General features: G+C 35.7%; 1 long non-coding RNA gene across 6 annotated transcripts in view; it reads right to left on the reverse strand.

Annotated features, from left to right (window-relative positions):
• Nucleotides 1–17,973, reverse strand: part of LOC114021626 — a 103,238-nt gene that overhangs the window by 22,159 nt on the left and 63,106 nt on the right. For all 6 annotated transcript variants that reach the window (XR_006290562.1, XR_006290557.1, XR_006290567.1 and 3 more), the window contains 4 exons: nucleotides 8,349–8,552; nucleotides 5,986–6,168; nucleotides 3,159–3,350; nucleotides 2,207–2,395 (listed from right to left, as the gene is read on the reverse strand). This is a non-coding gene — a long non-coding RNA (uncharacterized LOC114021626). The remainder of the gene's footprint in view (nucleotides 1–2,206; nucleotides 2,396–3,158; nucleotides 3,351–5,985; nucleotides 6,169–8,348; nucleotides 8,553–17,973) is intronic.

A 17,973-nucleotide genomic window follows, 5' to 3' on the forward strand; every position in this document is an offset into this window, starting at 1 on the left:
GCGATGTCGAAATCTGTCAATTAAGCCATTACAACTGTAATAATTTTCATATTAATAATTAGGCACAATATTTGTAATCTGTGCTCTGCATTTTGACAGTACAGTACAGAAAGCTTATGAAGAAATTATTGGGCTTTGCATTGACGCTGATGGGTCCCCATTACAGACCTGCTGAAATTTTAACTCTCACACTAACATAAGAATAAATAGGTTGGAGAATGCGCATATAGAGTACACATATTATTCTGACATTCATTCTTCACTTTGGTTTAAGTCATTCCATATGTGCTTAATGCTCCTTGGTACTAGACTGCAGCATATTTACATTGTAATATCCACTCTAACTAGTGGACAATACATTGTCTGTATACCAGATTCTGCATTGTTGAATTTAAAATAAAATAACATATAAAAAAAAGACCATTGTGTGACACTTTTGGAATATAGTTTAATGTAATTCCATTTCAAGGTCTACAATTGAAAACAGTCACTCATGTTGTCATTACTGGTATTCTACCATTTTGTTTCTCAGGAACACAAACTGTGGTATAAGAAAAGCGCTCATATTTATAATATTAGGGGTCTCTGCTCCAATTTATATAACTCCTATTAACAGTAATGGTAGTTACTCTCATTATCAATGGAAGAGAACTTCATACAAAAGGTAAGCACAGAAATAATGAATTTTCACTTGTTTGTCATTCTATTAATTTTTTAATACTCTGTCCTATGACAACAATTTTAAAGGCAAAGAATGTGCATTTGCTAGCACACACCACTCCTCCTCTTAAACTGAAAGCTGACAGGTTGTTGTTGCAAAAAATGAAAAAAAAACTTTCATTGAGAGCAGACTGTTTAACCTTTCTGTTACATGGTGTGATTAAATTTACTAACTGATTTTATTAAATTTGCAAGATAGTATATTTATCTTCATTTTGGGGACAACGTGTGGATAAAATTTGCAAATATATTGGTCAAAAAATAGACCAGTCTCGATGCACTGGGTTGGCACATTGTCAAAGCAGAGTGAGTTTCTCTCTCTCTCTCTCTTTTTCCCTCACACACGCACACACACAAACAAACACCCACCATGAATGTTGCCAATAGAGTAAAATTTTCACATTAATACTGGAAGCAACTCAAAAGAACCCCGGCCGACATCCCATCTGTTCCCAGGAATTAAATTTAGAAATCATATGTAATATAGACATTTCTGTCTGAATATTATAAAGCTCTGACACATCCAGGCTTTCATTAAAAAGCTCTGAGATGTGACTTGAATAACAATTTGTCTTAGTTAATTAGTATTTTCAGTTTAGCATATTCACTTTCAGACGTATTGCTGTTTGCACATGGTAATTTAGGTAAACAGATCCCATCCACAGCTGCATCAATTAACACTGCTAATCAAAACTGAATTCAGGTAATTAGGCACATTTATGCAAAAAGTGTGTAATTTGGGGGGAAAGCTAGATTCTTCAGTAATATTCCAATAAGCATGAGTCTCTTTTTGCAGATAAGATGAGGAAATAAAGGGTAAAGCAGCACTAATACATACCTGATGTAGCCTCAGTGAAAAATATCTAAATTAAATCTCACTGTTTAATTGGCCTGTATTTTCAGATATAGGACTGTATTTTTTGTTTAAATGTATTCCTCAATGTTTTCATATAGAACAGTTGTTTCATGTCTGAATAGAGTTTTAATATCATCAGACAGGACTTACAAGGTTGTTTCTTCAAATATTTGTGTATTTATGGGCTATGCTGGTCAAACATGCTCTCATATCCTGTCTAGCAATTTCTTAATGAAAATGCCCTCAGCGCATTTTCATTTTCTTTTCTTCAGAGAAGGTATATGTTAGCTATCTTCAAGAAACCACCACTAAAAATGTCTCTCTTTTCTCCCATTCATGTAAGAGCTCTCTTCCCATGTTCACCTCATCTTAACAGTGTAAAATAGTAAATACCAAATTACACCAAAATACTCCAAGTTACAAATTACTTAACTTTAAATTTCTACAGCTCTGTTTTCAAAGCCTCTTACTAAATACCAGTTCCCCTGGTTTTTTTCTACATTTTCACCGAACAACATTTAGTAAAGCACAGGGACAACTGTACATTAATATCAAAGGCAATATTTAATTTGTATTAGACAATACATTCAAAGTAGGAACACTCATGACAACAAACACATAGTCTTTTACCTTTTGACTCATCATATTCCAGGGTCTTGGCTAAATCCCAGGTGTACACAGAGCTTTTATAAGTGACATGTTGATTTTAAATTCTTCAGCTTTTGTTTTCATAGTTGTGGGCACTTTCAAAAGGCTATGCAAGTCTAGCTGACAAAATACCTTTGTCAGTTTGTAGCTAGTCTTCCATAAATTCTGAACCTGATGAAAAAGATTGACAAAGGGAATTATTGATTTTTAACAGATGTCTAAAATTAATCTACCATTTTGCCTACCTCAGGCTAATTCTTGTTCTCATAAGAGAACAATATAAAGCAAAATTGATTTCTCTTCAAAATAGCATGTTATCTTTTCTTTAGACTACAGCAGGTCTCTCCCGTCCCATAGCTCAGAAATATTCACTTTCAAATAAACTTTTTAACATCCACATTGTATACTATGATTATTATAAAATTACTCATTTCTACTAAACTATTTATGTTAATATATTAACTCTTTGTAATTATCAGTGACTAACCCAATAAAGATTTTGAAAATGCATAGCATTTATTTGAATCAGAAAGAAATACACACACACACTGTACTGCGTAATTTGCAGTTGTGTAGAATGTATGAAAATGCTAAAGTTTCCAGTACCGTAGTTAAATGGGTTAACAAACCTCCAGTTTTAATTTAGCTGTTTGAGTTGAATACCACTAAAATGTATTAATAAATTATCGAGTGCATCTTATCGACCTCACAAAGAATTCAAAAGAAAACAAATTAAAGTGTATGGTAGAAAATAGTATTCTGAAGTATTTGGCTGTTAAAATATCAATTAGCCACATTGACTGCTGTTACTATAATCAAATCTTGAAATTTAGGATAAGGCAATTTCTAACTTTTACCAAGACAAACTAAAAGCATATAAAGTTCCCCCTGCCATCCTGTCTGAAGGCAGTATGAAGCAACAATATAACCTCACCTCTTTTCCACTTCCTCTGCATTGACTTATAAGAGAGGGACATTCACCCACTTGTCATATAAATGTTAAACTGAACAGCAGTTGTCCATAGTCTCTCAAATAGTTCCTTTACATTGACATACACTGTATTTCATCAAAACAGCTGATTTGACCTGTCTCTGAAAGAACTTCCTTCTGCCTGATTAATGTTTTCTGAAGAGAGCAAAACAAAAGCTGCAGTCACTAATGCTGCTTTAAACAGTACACACTCTAGCAAAAGCACTACAGTAACAACATAAAACCCAACTGGTGCTTTCCTCCACCCTAAAGTAATTACAGAGCTGTTTTTAATGGAATGTGTGCAAGTACTGTACATAGTTGGGTTTGCTGTTATGCCCTTACTACATCAGTAAATATAAACAAATGTAGTTCAGAGCTTCTCTTCACTAAGCACCATCACGGCACAATTCACCATTCGCTGGAAAATTTAATACTCTCTTAGAATACCAATATTTGTTGAATTTTCCATTTATTAATTGGTATTGAGATTTACGGAAATTTAAGATGGTATTAACTAATATTGATCAAAGAATTATTGCATATTTAAATAACTAAAAGAGGTTCACACTGAAGTTGATTAGTACATGAAGAATTTCTCAAACACACACGTAACTCATCTACTGCTCATTTATCACTTCACTTTACAATATGGGAGGGAATGGGCATATTTAATGGTAATGAAGAGACAAAATGCATGAGATTATAGAGGTACCCTTTATTAGCAAAATGTGATGGATACCTAGTGTTAAAGGAAATCTTATTAAAGAAACTCAGGTCTGAGAAGACCAAGCTTGTTTAATTTACATTAGGTAGTACTAAATATCATACTCTATGTATTTAAATGAATTTGGACATTATAATTTCAATATTTATTTGGTATACCTAGTGTGGATTTGATTATTCATGATATTTCAATACAAATTAGTTTTGCAAACACGGGATTATCATTTTTATACAGTAAATTTAAGATTTGAGAACTTCAGAGGCAAAAGCTGATAGCTAATCATTAGTAATCTACACCCTCACAAGAGAGAGACAATGAGTTGTTTATAAATGTGGAATGGACTGCAAGTCCCATAATTAAGAATCAGGCAATGATCCTTTTAGCAAATGGATCTCTTAGTTAAACATGCTGCTAATCCAAGCCTCAAGGTATAATTCATTACTCTGGAGGATCCCCTCTATATTTTTGCCAGCTGTTCCATCTAGGTCACTCCACCACAAGTATAGTTTTTATCTCTACCTCACTTTCTTCCTGGGGTCCCACAAGCAGAAGACTGACTTTCTGAAGGCTGTTTAAAGTGTAAATGAAAAGACTAGGCAGCAGTGAGCTACTACCTCAGGCTCTTTAATTTCTGCACTACAATGCCTTGGACTGCTTTACCTTAGTAAATTCAGTATGAATTCTTCTTTGATGAAAGAGAGGAAAAAATGAATATGGAATGGAGATAGTACATTTATTATCATTTTAATAGTGTAGAGCTATAGAAAAGGATAGGAACTTTTTACTATGCACTGAGCCGCTAAGGGCTGGGTCAGTGAAGTGGCCATTACAGCTGATCCAGATACCTGCACTGTGGCTAGCCATGCAGGAGGAGAGGCAGGTGGCCAGGAGGGGACAGAATAGGGAAGGGAATGGGGAAAGATGTTAACCTGGTATAGTTTACTCCTTCTCCAGATGAGTGGGGAGAACTGGGAGGGAAACAGTGACCTTTTGGGGGCTTGTCTACACACAAACTGGATAAAAAATAACTGTACTGGTTTTAATTCACACACACTGATATTTTGGTGAAAGACTCTTATCCAACATGTGAACATCCCACACGCAGATTTATACCGAAACAATGGAAGGTACGAATTTAAATGGATTGAATTATTTTGGTTCAGTTTTTGTGGAGCCAAGCCCTCAGACGGTCACTATCTTCCTCCTGAACTGCTTCGGGGCAGACCAGCAATACACAGATCCTTACCCTGGGTGAATTGTGAAGACACAATTTAGCCATAAATGACTACAAAATTATTCACTAACTTGGAGTTACTTTTTATTTAAAAACTAAATAAGAACAAATTAGATAGTTCTGAAGCCATTTCTGAGACAAAGAATTCCTGAGGATGCAATGAAGGTATGTAGAAATCAAGACATTACCGTTTTATACAAATAAATTAATAGGGTTTAAAACTTTTTGTAACATAATTTTAATGTAAACCTAACCCAATGCAAAACCAAAATCTATCAGAAATTATGTTGGAGACTGCTGAAATTTTCTAAGGCAGTACAGTGGTCCTTGTAACCCAACCCACAATCCTGCAAACAGTTAAGCAAACACAAAAAACTTTATGTATGTGACCCATTGATTTCAATGAACTACTCAAGTCACACATGTGGTTAAGTGCAAATGTACTTTTGGGATCAATCCTGCCAGGTGATTTTGGCCTCTTCAGCACTTAAGCGTATTCTTAATATTAAACAATGTGAGTAGTACCACCGAAGTCAAAGCATCTAAGCATCTAATCTAGATCTTAACTTCAATGGGACAACTCATATGCTTACATTTAAGCAGGTGCTTATGTGGTTTATTGATCCAAAACTAGAGATCTCAGTCCCCTGCAGGATCAAGCTCCAAATGCAAAGGGTTGCGCAGGTCAGCAACATTACTCATGAGAGTAGTCCTGTTAACTTCAATAGGACTACTCACAAGAGTAATGTTGCTGCTCACTCGTGAGAAATTCTTTGTTGGATCAAGTTCTAAGGGAGACAAAATACATCAATATGACTTATATATCATACCTCTTTAATGAGTTCCCATTTTTTTCCATTGATACCATCTAGCTCCCACGTGTAAAGATTAGCTTCGGACAGTGGTTCTTTATTCCGGAATTCCTTTACCATGACAGCCACATCAGTTCTTCACTTTGCCACTGGACTAGTTTTGCCAGAACTAAATCTTCCTCTTTCTGCAATCGTATCTCACTGACATGCAAAAATGAAAATTAAAACATTTTTTTTTAAATCTTGAATGACAAACCACTCTTTTCTGTGTTTGCATTTAAATTGGACAGAATAATTTAGCCATGGTTTTTAATTTCAGAAGGGTTAATCACCCTAGCAAAGGTCAATAAAACTTTAATCTCCAATAAAATTGTTGCAGCTCCAATCACCTGCAGGACATTTATTATATTCTTATTTCCATGCAAAAGACTGCATTACTAATCTTCCAACTCTTTACATTAGCACATTCACCATTAACATTTTACTAACATTATTAATTCCTCTAAAACTATTACAAGAGTTCATTTCTTCACATCTCAGGAAATAATCCTGTTAAAAACCAGGCACATCTGCTGTGACAGTTGCTTTAGTGGACCCCTCTAATCCTCACAGAGGTTTGATACTCCAACTGAGTTCTAACAATGCACGAAGTCTCAATTACATAAAATATTATGGGGTTTAGGTTAAAACAACAATACACTGTTGTAGTAACTTAATCTTGCCTATTGTCTGCAATTACATCACTAATCTATTTTGCTGCTATTCACTACATTTCCTATTCGAAACAAAATATTGATTTATAAGTTTTTTAAACTGCTCTTGAATAGCAATAGAAATACCAGGCTATGTTAAAACCACTGACAATAGGAAATTGATGAAAGGAATAACATTTTCCAGCCAGAGCAATGTCCTATTTTGATACAAAGGCATTGTCCATTAAAAATGAGGGTTTCAGTTGCCACTTCTTATTTTGTCTATTAAATAAAAATAATATCTTACTGCATTTAATTTGGCTGAGGACTGCAAAATATCTCTGTAAAATACTATCCAGAATTACATTTCATTATTAATTATTTTAATATATCTTGAAAACAATACAAGACTTAGCTGCTAACAGAAAGGGTCTGCATAGATATTTCCATTTTTTGTCCAAAATAAAAGTCAATCATATTAGCTAATTTGTAATACAATCCTTCCAGCCTCTGGTCAAACAATATCATTTGAATGCTCCTAACAATTTTACCTTTATAGATAAATAGGTAGAAGTCCAAAAGAACACCTAATGAAGACTTGATATAAAACTAGAGTGCAACACAAGGAATTTGCTTCCAAAATTCTGGAAATTGACGCTGAAAAGTTACAATTACTTGTGCACACAAAGAGTAATAAGCAAAAGGCTCCCACACTGGCCTTACTAATCCCTGAGAGGAAGTGGAGGAACCTTTGTATACTACCCCATTTATATTTCAAATGTATTGTTTAACTATAACAATAGCATTGTCACACACTGTAATATAAATATAATCTTTTACCTCACAGTATTTCCTTTTCTGTCTCTCTCTCTTCCTCTTTTTGTTTTTTTTTATATGGCACACAGACACACATACACAAACACTCCTGTCACTGTCAATATTCACACTCATTAGCAATATGTCAGGCGGGCATTTTCAACACATATTCCGGCGCATAACTGAACAACCAAGTAGAGCACACAAATATAAAAATACAGTGGCAAAGAAGAAAAGGCTCAGTGGAATAATTTTTAACTCTGAGAAACAAGTAAATATAGAAAAGAATAAGTGAAATGCTTACACAACGTTTTATAAATGCAATGTGAATTGGGTCTCTAGATAGCAGCTCAGATATTGTTCTCAGTTTTTACATATAGACGTAAATATAAACATGTATATTTTAGCAACAACATTCCTTAACATTAAATTACAAATGGAAGAGCCCTGTGCTTTAACTGTTTCCTTTAATCTTTTAATCAGATTCAAACTAAACTAAAAACCCTAAGAAAATATTACAAAATACAAATTGAACAATATTTTTAGTTTCTAAATGATAAGCTGCCAACATTTTTGTAATACCTATAACTGAGAAAATCAGCAATGACAACCACCTCATTCATAGTTTTGACAAACAGTGTTTGACACAAAAATAAGGTGCACAGTGCCAAACTATATTTTTAATTATTCATCTTTTTATTCTTAGGTAAAATTTATTCTTGGTTTCTGTTATAACTGCTTTAAAAATCCAGATAAAACAACCAAATTTCTCCATGTGGCACCATGAAATGAAACCTAAAAGTCGTAAGAACACTTGCCTAAATTAACGAGAGACAATTAGAGCAAGTGCTATTGTGAAAAGAACAAACATACCTTTAGCTGTACAAGTGCACCCCTTCTCAGCACATCTACATAGTTCTGCAGCTCCAGGATTGCAAAAGTCGACTCTGTAATGCTTATGATCTTTGTGACAATGGCATCACACTGCTGGTAAATTTTTCGATTATACTTCTCAGATGTGGTAGCAACTTTGTTAATTATGATATTAGCCAGCTGGCGGGTATGATCAATCATCCACTGTAAGAAAGCCAGACAACGAGACATCTAATCATTGCAACCAGAGCAGATAAATTTTGTTCCTTTCTTATACGTGTCACAGATTCTATCCCTCCTGACCCTCTACACAGCCATCGACTGTCAAATTTAGATTCAGCAAGCTCCCAGCTTTTCTTTATCCCTGCCTTAGATCTGAAACTCCTGGCTATCAGGAAGACAAGCGTCACCAGCTGTCTCAGAGCAGGAAGGCAATCAGGTGAATAGTACTTATTATCTTTCATTGCTTTCTGAGGAGTGACAAGATTGATTTGGGACCAAAAGCACATCCATATCTCTAGCACAGTGACTAGGGCTTCAAGTTCTGACTGTGGTGCATATGTAAAGCTGTAGTGAGGGACTTCAACCCTGACCTTATTAATAATGCATCTTGAAAGTTTAAAGAATCGAAAAAAATAATTTGAAAATTTACAAAACTCCCTTTTTACAGCTACAGTGGATATTCCCTTCCATCCTCCTCCCCAAAAATATGGGTATGATGACTGCACTGTTACCCAAGGGATTCTGTTTCACAGTTGGATAGACTTAATTGGGCCCATAGAAGCAGTTAGCTGCCATTAAAGGCTTCTCTGTAGACATCATCCTTCTCAACTAGTTTGATTGTCTATAAATTCTGCTTAGTGGAGCCTACACTGTGAGAAGGTTAAAAAATGCAAATAAATTATAACCTCATAATATAAAAGTATCCTAACTAAATTTAATCTGATAGTTAATTTCAGCCTTGCTCTAGGAAGCAACACTATGTTTGACCTTTTTTATTTAACAGAAAATTGGACAGCTTTACATCCTGGCTTCAAGATTGTAGTTAAAAACTAAGCATATTGTGAGGTACTAAAAAGTGAATTAAATAAAGTGGAATAGAAAAAGTCAACAGCATACAAGTAGTGAAAATAAAAAACTAATACTAAACACGGTTGTACAATAATAAAGGTATGGTGATATCACATTTAACAAATTAGGCATAAGTACCGTCCGTGATGATGGTCAATTTATAATGACATGCAAACATTTTTTTGGACTCTTCTTTTTACGTTCTATTTTGTAGCATTTACACAGGAACTATAGTAAATCTCTAGGGTGGACTTCAGTTTTGGCCGAACCGTTTGCAGTGAACATTTGACTATTTGGTTCAGAGCCTATTCTCCAAAAAACATATCCTTTCAGAGCTCATGTACTTAGCTTTGTTTATTCCCTTTTAATTATCACATTGAAAGTCATTTCTTTGTTTTTCTTTAAAATTTTCAAAGATTGATAAGAATTTCACACACTTTTGAACACTAGGGAGAAAATAGCTGCAGATAGAAAATGTAACAGTTTATGAGAATATCAGGTATAATCTGGTTATGCTGCCTTGAAATTACAATGCTATCAGAGCTTGCTTTGTCCTTCTAAGTGTGAAATTCTGCTTTTATGCAACTGTCTGATGTGGAGAGTTTAAGGGGTCTGCTTGTAATGATCATTTAGATCTATCTTAATCATCAAAACACAAATTGCCCAAATTGATCCTTGTAATAGAATTTTATCCTGCTATTTATTGGACTAAAAGTAGGCAGGAAAATATTTACAGCCATACAAAATGCTGAAACAGGGACCTCTGTTTATAGAGGTAAATCTTGAAGTAAATGGCAAAACTCCCTTTGACTTCAGTGGAGCCAGGATTTCACTCGATATTTAAGAATCCATTTGTGCACTATGCCTTTTATTATTTATATGTATTTCCCTACTGCATATAGGTCCTAATTAGTATCAGACCCTACTGTTCTAGGCACTGTACAAACATGAAGATGAGACAGGCGCTAGACCCAGCACACAACTTGGGTTTCAGACCAGATGCAACAAGCGAGTGTAACAAACAAACAGGGGGAGTGATGGGAGGCTGAGGCAACGATAATATTACTTTATTTTATTCTTTGCACAGATGAGCTTTATGCACCATATGTTGGTAGCTAAGACTGTCTCATTTTTAATAATATGAAATATACAAACATATCGGTAGTGTCATCCCCACTTGGCTACTTTCCTAGGCTTTGTCAGCGGTCTGTATACTGTAGGCATCACAGCAGAAGTGAGGAGGGATGTGAAGGAGAATAGGTAATGGTTTAACTGCTTAATTTGGGGGAGCTGTACCATCCATAAAGGGCAGTATGAAAGAATGTTCAAAGTAGTACATCACCGGCATTTAAGTTTGGCCATTACGTATAAATGTGACAAACTTTTTGTTTTTTTTTCATTCACTACACAACTGGACTCTGAGGCTGGAGTGCTCAAAGGGGCAAAGGAAGTTAGGCACCCAACTGCTACTAAAAATTAGTGGGATTTAGGCTTTCAACTCCCTTGAGGCTTTGAAAAATCCCAGTCTCAGTTGTTCTTCCTACTGACATCTAATATTAAATGGTATCTCAAGAAAATAGCGAATTGGCAAGGAATGTATGGGCTTGGGGGGCGATCACAGAGGGTATGCACAAGGAGGAAGCAGAGGAAGAGCACTTAGTCGAAGGTGCCAGACATCATGCCTAGAACAGGAGGAGAAAGACGTTTGGTGGAGTAAAGGGCACAGAAGATGCACAGTAAGAAAAGAATTACAGAACAGACTCTAGGGAAAGAATCCTCAACCAGAAGAAAGCCACAGCATAATTACTATGCAGCAGCTCCAGGTTTAGAGAGAGGAAGACACCTCCACTAACATCTCACAGGGACCATAATTGTGACCACCTACATCCAACGGAGACACCTACTCTGAGCAAAACACATTCCCAACTTTCCACAGAGATTGCTGTAGCAAGCAAGATCCCAGATCACAAAGAAAAGGCAAAACAAGATTAAACAACTTTATGAAGGAACAGGAACAACCAACTAAAGAAAAAAAGCTGTGATGAGTATTTTAAGTTGTTGGATCAAAATACTGTAAAAGCTGCACTGCGTAAGCCAGTTTAATATAGGCTCATTTACTTTTAAATAAAATAAATTTACTTGGTGGTTTAACTGTAAAAATACAACTATAATAAACTTCCATTTGTTACAACTCAACACTGTATTGCAGAATATTAAGTGAAATGTAAATGATATAAAATGAAGTATGTACATGATAAATTTAAATAAAAATGAAAAATGTGATTATATACAAATATTCAAATACAGTAGTTTTAAAAATTATGTCTTTTAGTGGCAAGTGTCTGCCAATTAATAGGTGCCCTAAAATGCTTGACTATAATACAAGGTACAGAGGAGAGCACAGGAGCAATATAAGGGCAAGAAGCCAATGAAGCATGGCACAACTCTGTAGATTTGGAGGAACATATGGGGCAGGAGCACAGATAGATCTTAGAAGGAAACATCTCTTCATGGTAAATGCTTTTCCAAACCCCTCAGGAGTTAGTACAGTTCAGTGCTGCATTAATTCCCCCCTTAAAAGTTGCTATCCTCTGTGTGCAACTGCAGGGAGGCAGCCTATTAGAGGTGGTCTGGACTTTTTTGACAAAAGTTGTGTTTTGTTGTCAGAAAATGCCAATATACTGAAATCACTAAGTTTTGTAGAAATGTATTAGTTTTGACAAAATTTTCATAGGCAAGGTTTCTCAGGTCCAGGATAGAATTTCTGGTCAAAATGGGGGAGAGATGGCGACCCACCTCAAAATAGCCAATAGCCAGTGGTTAGGGCACTCACCTGGGATGTGGGAGACCCATATTTAAGTCCCTGCTCTCAGGGGCTCATATTTCCCTTATATTGCTCTGTACCTTGTAGCTATTCCAGGGTGGGTGTGTGTCACACACCCCCAGATGCACATACTTTTTCACGAAAAATTTCAAAACATCTGTTTCATTCTAGAACAAAAATAAATGTTGAAACTGACATTTTTTTCAAAACAGAACTATTATTTTTCAGCCAGCCCTTGAGCCAATGGCAGTTTAGTTCCTGAGCGAGTCAAGAATGAGCTTTTTGCGGAGGGAGGGTACACAACAGTATAGAAATGGGTATTGTTTTTTAGTACTGCAGATCATGAATCATCTTGCCTGACAAAATGTATGTGTATGTTATTGAACAGAATGAAAACTTCAAATGTTTTACAAAACTCAACCACCTCGGAAATAAATCACACTTGGCATCTTCACTCATAAGCACTGTGAGGGAGGCTATATGTTTAGCTAGCACCTAGCCCATTGCGGGCATTACTGTAATACAGATACATTTTAAGAAAAATAACAATACTTCCATTCTAGGGTTTGTTTTTATAATGGCAAAAGACTCAACTTTATTCAGTAAGAAGATTGTTGGCTTGAAGGGCTTTGATTTTATTGGGCTGTAGCCAAGACGATAAAGGAAGAGACGAGCCTGAGAGTGGTGAGAAGAGCTTCCTTTGCCTCTGTCAGCCACTGCCCTTTTCTTGTACTGATAAACCTGCTGAAGAGATCTCCTTGGTTACTCTGGTATCAGAGGGGTAGTCATGTTAGTCTGGATCTGTAAAAGTGGCAAAGAGTCTTGTGGCACCTTATAGACTAACAGACGTATTGGAGCATAAGTTTTTGTGGGCTAAAACCCACTTCATCAGATGCATGGAGTGGAAAATACTCTGGATATTCAAACACTGTTTGCACCAGACACAATATCAAGTTCTACTACACTGAAGCAGACTACCAGTGCCAACTGTACTACCCTTTCTGGCTTGCAGGCATGGGATAGGCCCCCTCTGTCCAGGAGGTGGACGGGCTGATGTCTATTCATCAGGTAGAAACAATGTACACCTTTTCCCCAACAGGGAAAACAAGCAATGTCACTCCCATTGTAGTTATCTGCAGAACCACTTTCTTGCCTAAGTCATTGCATAATGCCAGAAGGATTTTCATAAACCCTCACCATGGCACAGAAAGACAAAACTCAGTAACAACTGCACACAAAAAAGCAGACAAGTCAGCTCATAACCTCTGTTATGGGAAGATTCCATGTGACACAAAAAATGAATTGATGCCTACTAAAATAAACACACACAAGCCAGAAAGGGGAACTCTAACTTCTGATTTTGCAGACATTCAACAGTCTTGCACAAAAGAGATGCTACCTGTGCCTTATACAATGAAGAGTGGATGGAAAAGATTTGCATCATCCTCTGGAAGAAGAAATTATGCTTTCCACACAGGGAAAACTTTTATCGGGAATCAAGCATCAGTCCAAGTCAACTTGTCACAGTCCTATGACCGTAGGCATTGGCATTACTTCTTCCTATAATGGCAGGGCTTACACCATTGTGTGTGGATTGGTAGGTGGAGAGTCATTCTATCATGCCGTTCCCCACAACTTTTGGGTCTGGCACACTTCCTGAAACCTGTGAGCCTCTCCTGATTAAAGGCCAGGCCCACACCCATACACAGAAAACTGGAAAGAATTATACTATGTGATGGTAAATATGTGCGGTGAACGATAGATGCACCTAACCTAAATTAAGTGAATATTTTTACAGAGATAATGAACATAACCTATTTTGTTGGGGAAAATACTGAGCTGTTCAAGCAACATAGTATTTTATTTTAGATAAATTACTTAATTTTCAAAGCAGCATTTGATATTTTTCCAAAAATAAAGGTGCATTTACAACAGAAGCCTCTTCTCAAAGAAGACATTTTATCTCTACTAAACTGGAACATGCATAATAATACAACAGGAACATGTGCTAGTACATGACTCTTAATAAAACAGTTGAAAGAACACATCTGCAGTGTTCTGAAGCAAATCAGTATAAACTAAAATATCCAAACCATCAGGAAACAAAGAAGTATTAGAACAGCACATCTGTTGTTCACAAGGATTATCCTCTGAGGAGAAAGTCAAGAAAGCCCAACTATTAATATTTAGGACCTGGATGCACCTAAAGCTGCATCTCAATGAAAGCATCAAACTGCCCAACTCTGACCAGTCAGGGACTTAATAATTCGCCAAATTGTTTTAATGGGCTTCTTAATTTTAAGTCTACTATTTAATTTCCTTAAAGATAATATACTGCACCTGATTAATCTCAGAGACGTTAGAGCAGCAGCACCAAAGGCTCAACAACGATCAAATGGGCCAATTTCAGTAGCTATTTTCTTCAAAGCCTCATTTTCCTTTTCATAAACTCTAAAATGAGGCTCACTGAGAATGAACACATCTAAGTTATTCTTAGTCACTAGGGACAGCAAGCATTTGTAAGAGTCCAAGGTCAAGCAGTAACAAAAGATGATCAAACCATAAAAGGAACAAAATTGATCAAAATATGTTTATTATACTGTGGGAAAATACACATTTTTTAAGCGTATCTAATTTCAAAATAACCACATTACAGCACTTTTCTACAGACGACAACTATACTTATGATCAGCTGTACTTATCCATGACACAGTGACCTCAAGTAAGCACAAAGCAAAATATGATTATCTAAAAAAGCTTATATATATAAGCATTCAGAAACATTTGTGATGTCTGACCAGTTTTATAAATGTGTGTGCTGCATTCAAGGTCTTGGCATACACATAATGGATGGTTCATATGTATGTACTATATGGCTGAGATTTTCAGAACAACCTAGAAGATTTGGATAGCTGACGTCCATTAGTACTAAAGCAACAGGTGTCCTAATCAGTTAGGTGGCTTTGAAAATTTTAAGCTATATTTTTAGGGAAAAACATATCTGAAAAAACAGTAAAAGTTTTAACTGAATTAACGTATTTGTGGTGTTAAAAATGAACTGTTCACAATATCTAACATACAAAAATATTTAAAGAAGTATCAATATTCAGTTGATATACTATACTATAGGCAACATTACTGAAGGACTAACCCATTAGTTCTAAAAAAAAAAAATCCCCCTTCAGACAAGGGCCTGGGACTTTACAGATAGCGCTGATGGCCAACAGACTCAGGCTTTGCCACACCAACCGAGGAAGTGAATTTCAGTGTTGAGAGCACTCCACTAAGAAATGCAGTCCCCAGTTGTTGCCTATTTCCAAGAGATTTCTTAAATCAAACTTCGTTCATCATTCTGTGTGGGTGGACAAAAGCAGTAAGTGCATTTTCCTGTAGGTGAGACCTGACTTCAGGTCATTCAAACATTTTGTATATGCTGTTCTGATACATATCCAGGACAGTGCATGACAATCAAATATGCCAGTAAACCCCTCATGAGGAAAGACCCTTTGATAACACTTTTGAGCTTTTGGCTGTGAAAACCCAACAGCTCTTTGCTCACTTGTAAAAGCTCTTGCAGCACTGTACATTACCCACGCACACAACAACTGGACTGTCACAACTGAACACTGACTAAATATTATAGAAAACAAAAGAATTCACAAACTCTCTGGTATAAGCATAAGAATCAAACATACAATTACAAAATGCTACACTTCTACAGTCTTTTAGTTGAATTTAAAGAATAATCTAAATTTCACGTTTCTTGGTTTCATTAAAACAACAAAAGGAATCCCCTATTGTCTGTTGTACTTGAAGCTAAAAACCTGCTACCGATTATATGCAATTTAACAGAGTTACTACATGGTTCTATGAATATTTTTAATCAGAATTGTCTGATGCAGATTAAAGCCATGATTCAGAAAAGCGTCCCTATTCAAGACAACACTTAAGCACTTCCTTAATTTTAAGCACATGTTTAAGTGCTGTCCTGAATAAGGAAGGACTTACATCTAAGTGCTGTACTGAATTAGGGCCTATAGCCTGAAATGTTAATGGGAAATCTCAAGAATGCATTCTATATTAGTTCTAGTCTACTGCTAAATACTCTTAGAAATCTGAATTAACGAGACTTTTTAGTTCGAGTGGTGGGCTTTCCCAAATATGTATGAAATTACATCTTCTGCCCTTTCAGTATCGGGTCTGTTAATTACATACATTGTATACAATAATTTGCAAATTTGTAAAGATGTGTACGTCTCATTTAAAGATTTTGATCAAGTCTCTGGAAATGTTTTAAATAAACATGGCTGTCTTGGTCTTCCTCTGTATTTTTAAATTAGGGTGACCAGATGTCCCGATTTTATAAGGACAGTCCCCATTTTTGGGTCTTTTTCTTATATAGACTCCTATTACCCCCCATCCCCTGTCCAGATTTTTCACATTTGCTGTCTGGTCACCCTATTTTAAATACACATACCAACTTAATTATCATTATATTAAAATTATGCAATCTAGTTCATTGCACATAAAAAGGAATGCCAAAAAAGGAGAACAAAGTAAAATTGATGGATTCAAGTGGAAAAATAAATAAATAAAGCTCTAGCTGGAGTTGTGAAGATCATGCATTAAGATGAAAGATGAAACAGATGCAATACACAGAAAGATCAAAGAGCTCCATCAATTCATTCTGAGAGTCAAAATCCAGCTGAGCATCAGAGCTCTGTCCGCATAATAAGAAAGGTTGACTAAAACATAAGGATTAAACAGATGAGCTGTCTCCTGTGAACGCACGGCGGAGAAGCCCTGCTGAGCCACTTTTAAAGACACTCTGGAATTGTACACCTGCTACTCCACAGTCAAACCAACAGGAAGCCAGGCTGGCAGAAAAAAAAAATCCACTAATGGACTAAATAGCTATCTTTAGGAGAAATCAAAAGTGTGCATTCAGGACACTTTTCCAAGAAATTTTCAGTTCAGAAAAATTACAATTTATAGATTTGTTCTTTTTACCCTTAGAGTAAGTTGGTTTATCAAACATTTTCATTAAAACATGGATGAAAAGCAAATTTACCATCATCTTCACATTCACTTATAAAGGAAACAAAAGCCTACTAAGTATTGTTCCTCTGATAGAAGCCTAAGAACCCACATAATAGGGTCAGCCTAGAACTCTGTACAGAAATATCAGCAACAATATTTCTGGTTTAGAATCCATTTGCTTACTCTGTAAATATGATGCTAACTGGAAAAACTATCAATGACTTCTTTGGGGCAGAATGAAACTTCAAGATCACTGAAAAAATGACAATTTCTAATAAAGGAATCATTTTAAATAGTATCATATATAGTTCCCTTTCTTGTCTTAACCATCAGATAGACTAAAAAAATTAAAAATCCCAGCATAGGACACCAATTATTTTGCTCTTATTTTTCTCATTGGTAATGAGAAATAAAACTAGGAAAAATATTATAATACTAAGTAGTGGTCATGACAACAAACCAATTAAGACAACGTTTTTCAAGTGATGCTGGAATAGAAACTAGATTAATTTTAGTATTAAAAACCTAATTTTAAACTATTTCCTATATTGTCCACTACTTTTATTTCCAAACACAATCCCTACATATAAAAAATTAAGTACAGTAGTAACAATAATTTCAGTACTTGAAACAAAGGGTAAATTGCTGAGGCTTTACAAATTTGTGGCATCATCAACATGCTATTCCAGG

Source organism: Chelonia mydas, chromosome 1 (assembly GCF_015237465.2).
Source record: "Chelonia mydas isolate rCheMyd1 chromosome 1, rCheMyd1.pri.v2, whole genome shotgun sequence".
NCBI lineage: Eukaryota > Metazoa > Chordata > Testudines > Cheloniidae > Chelonia > Chelonia mydas.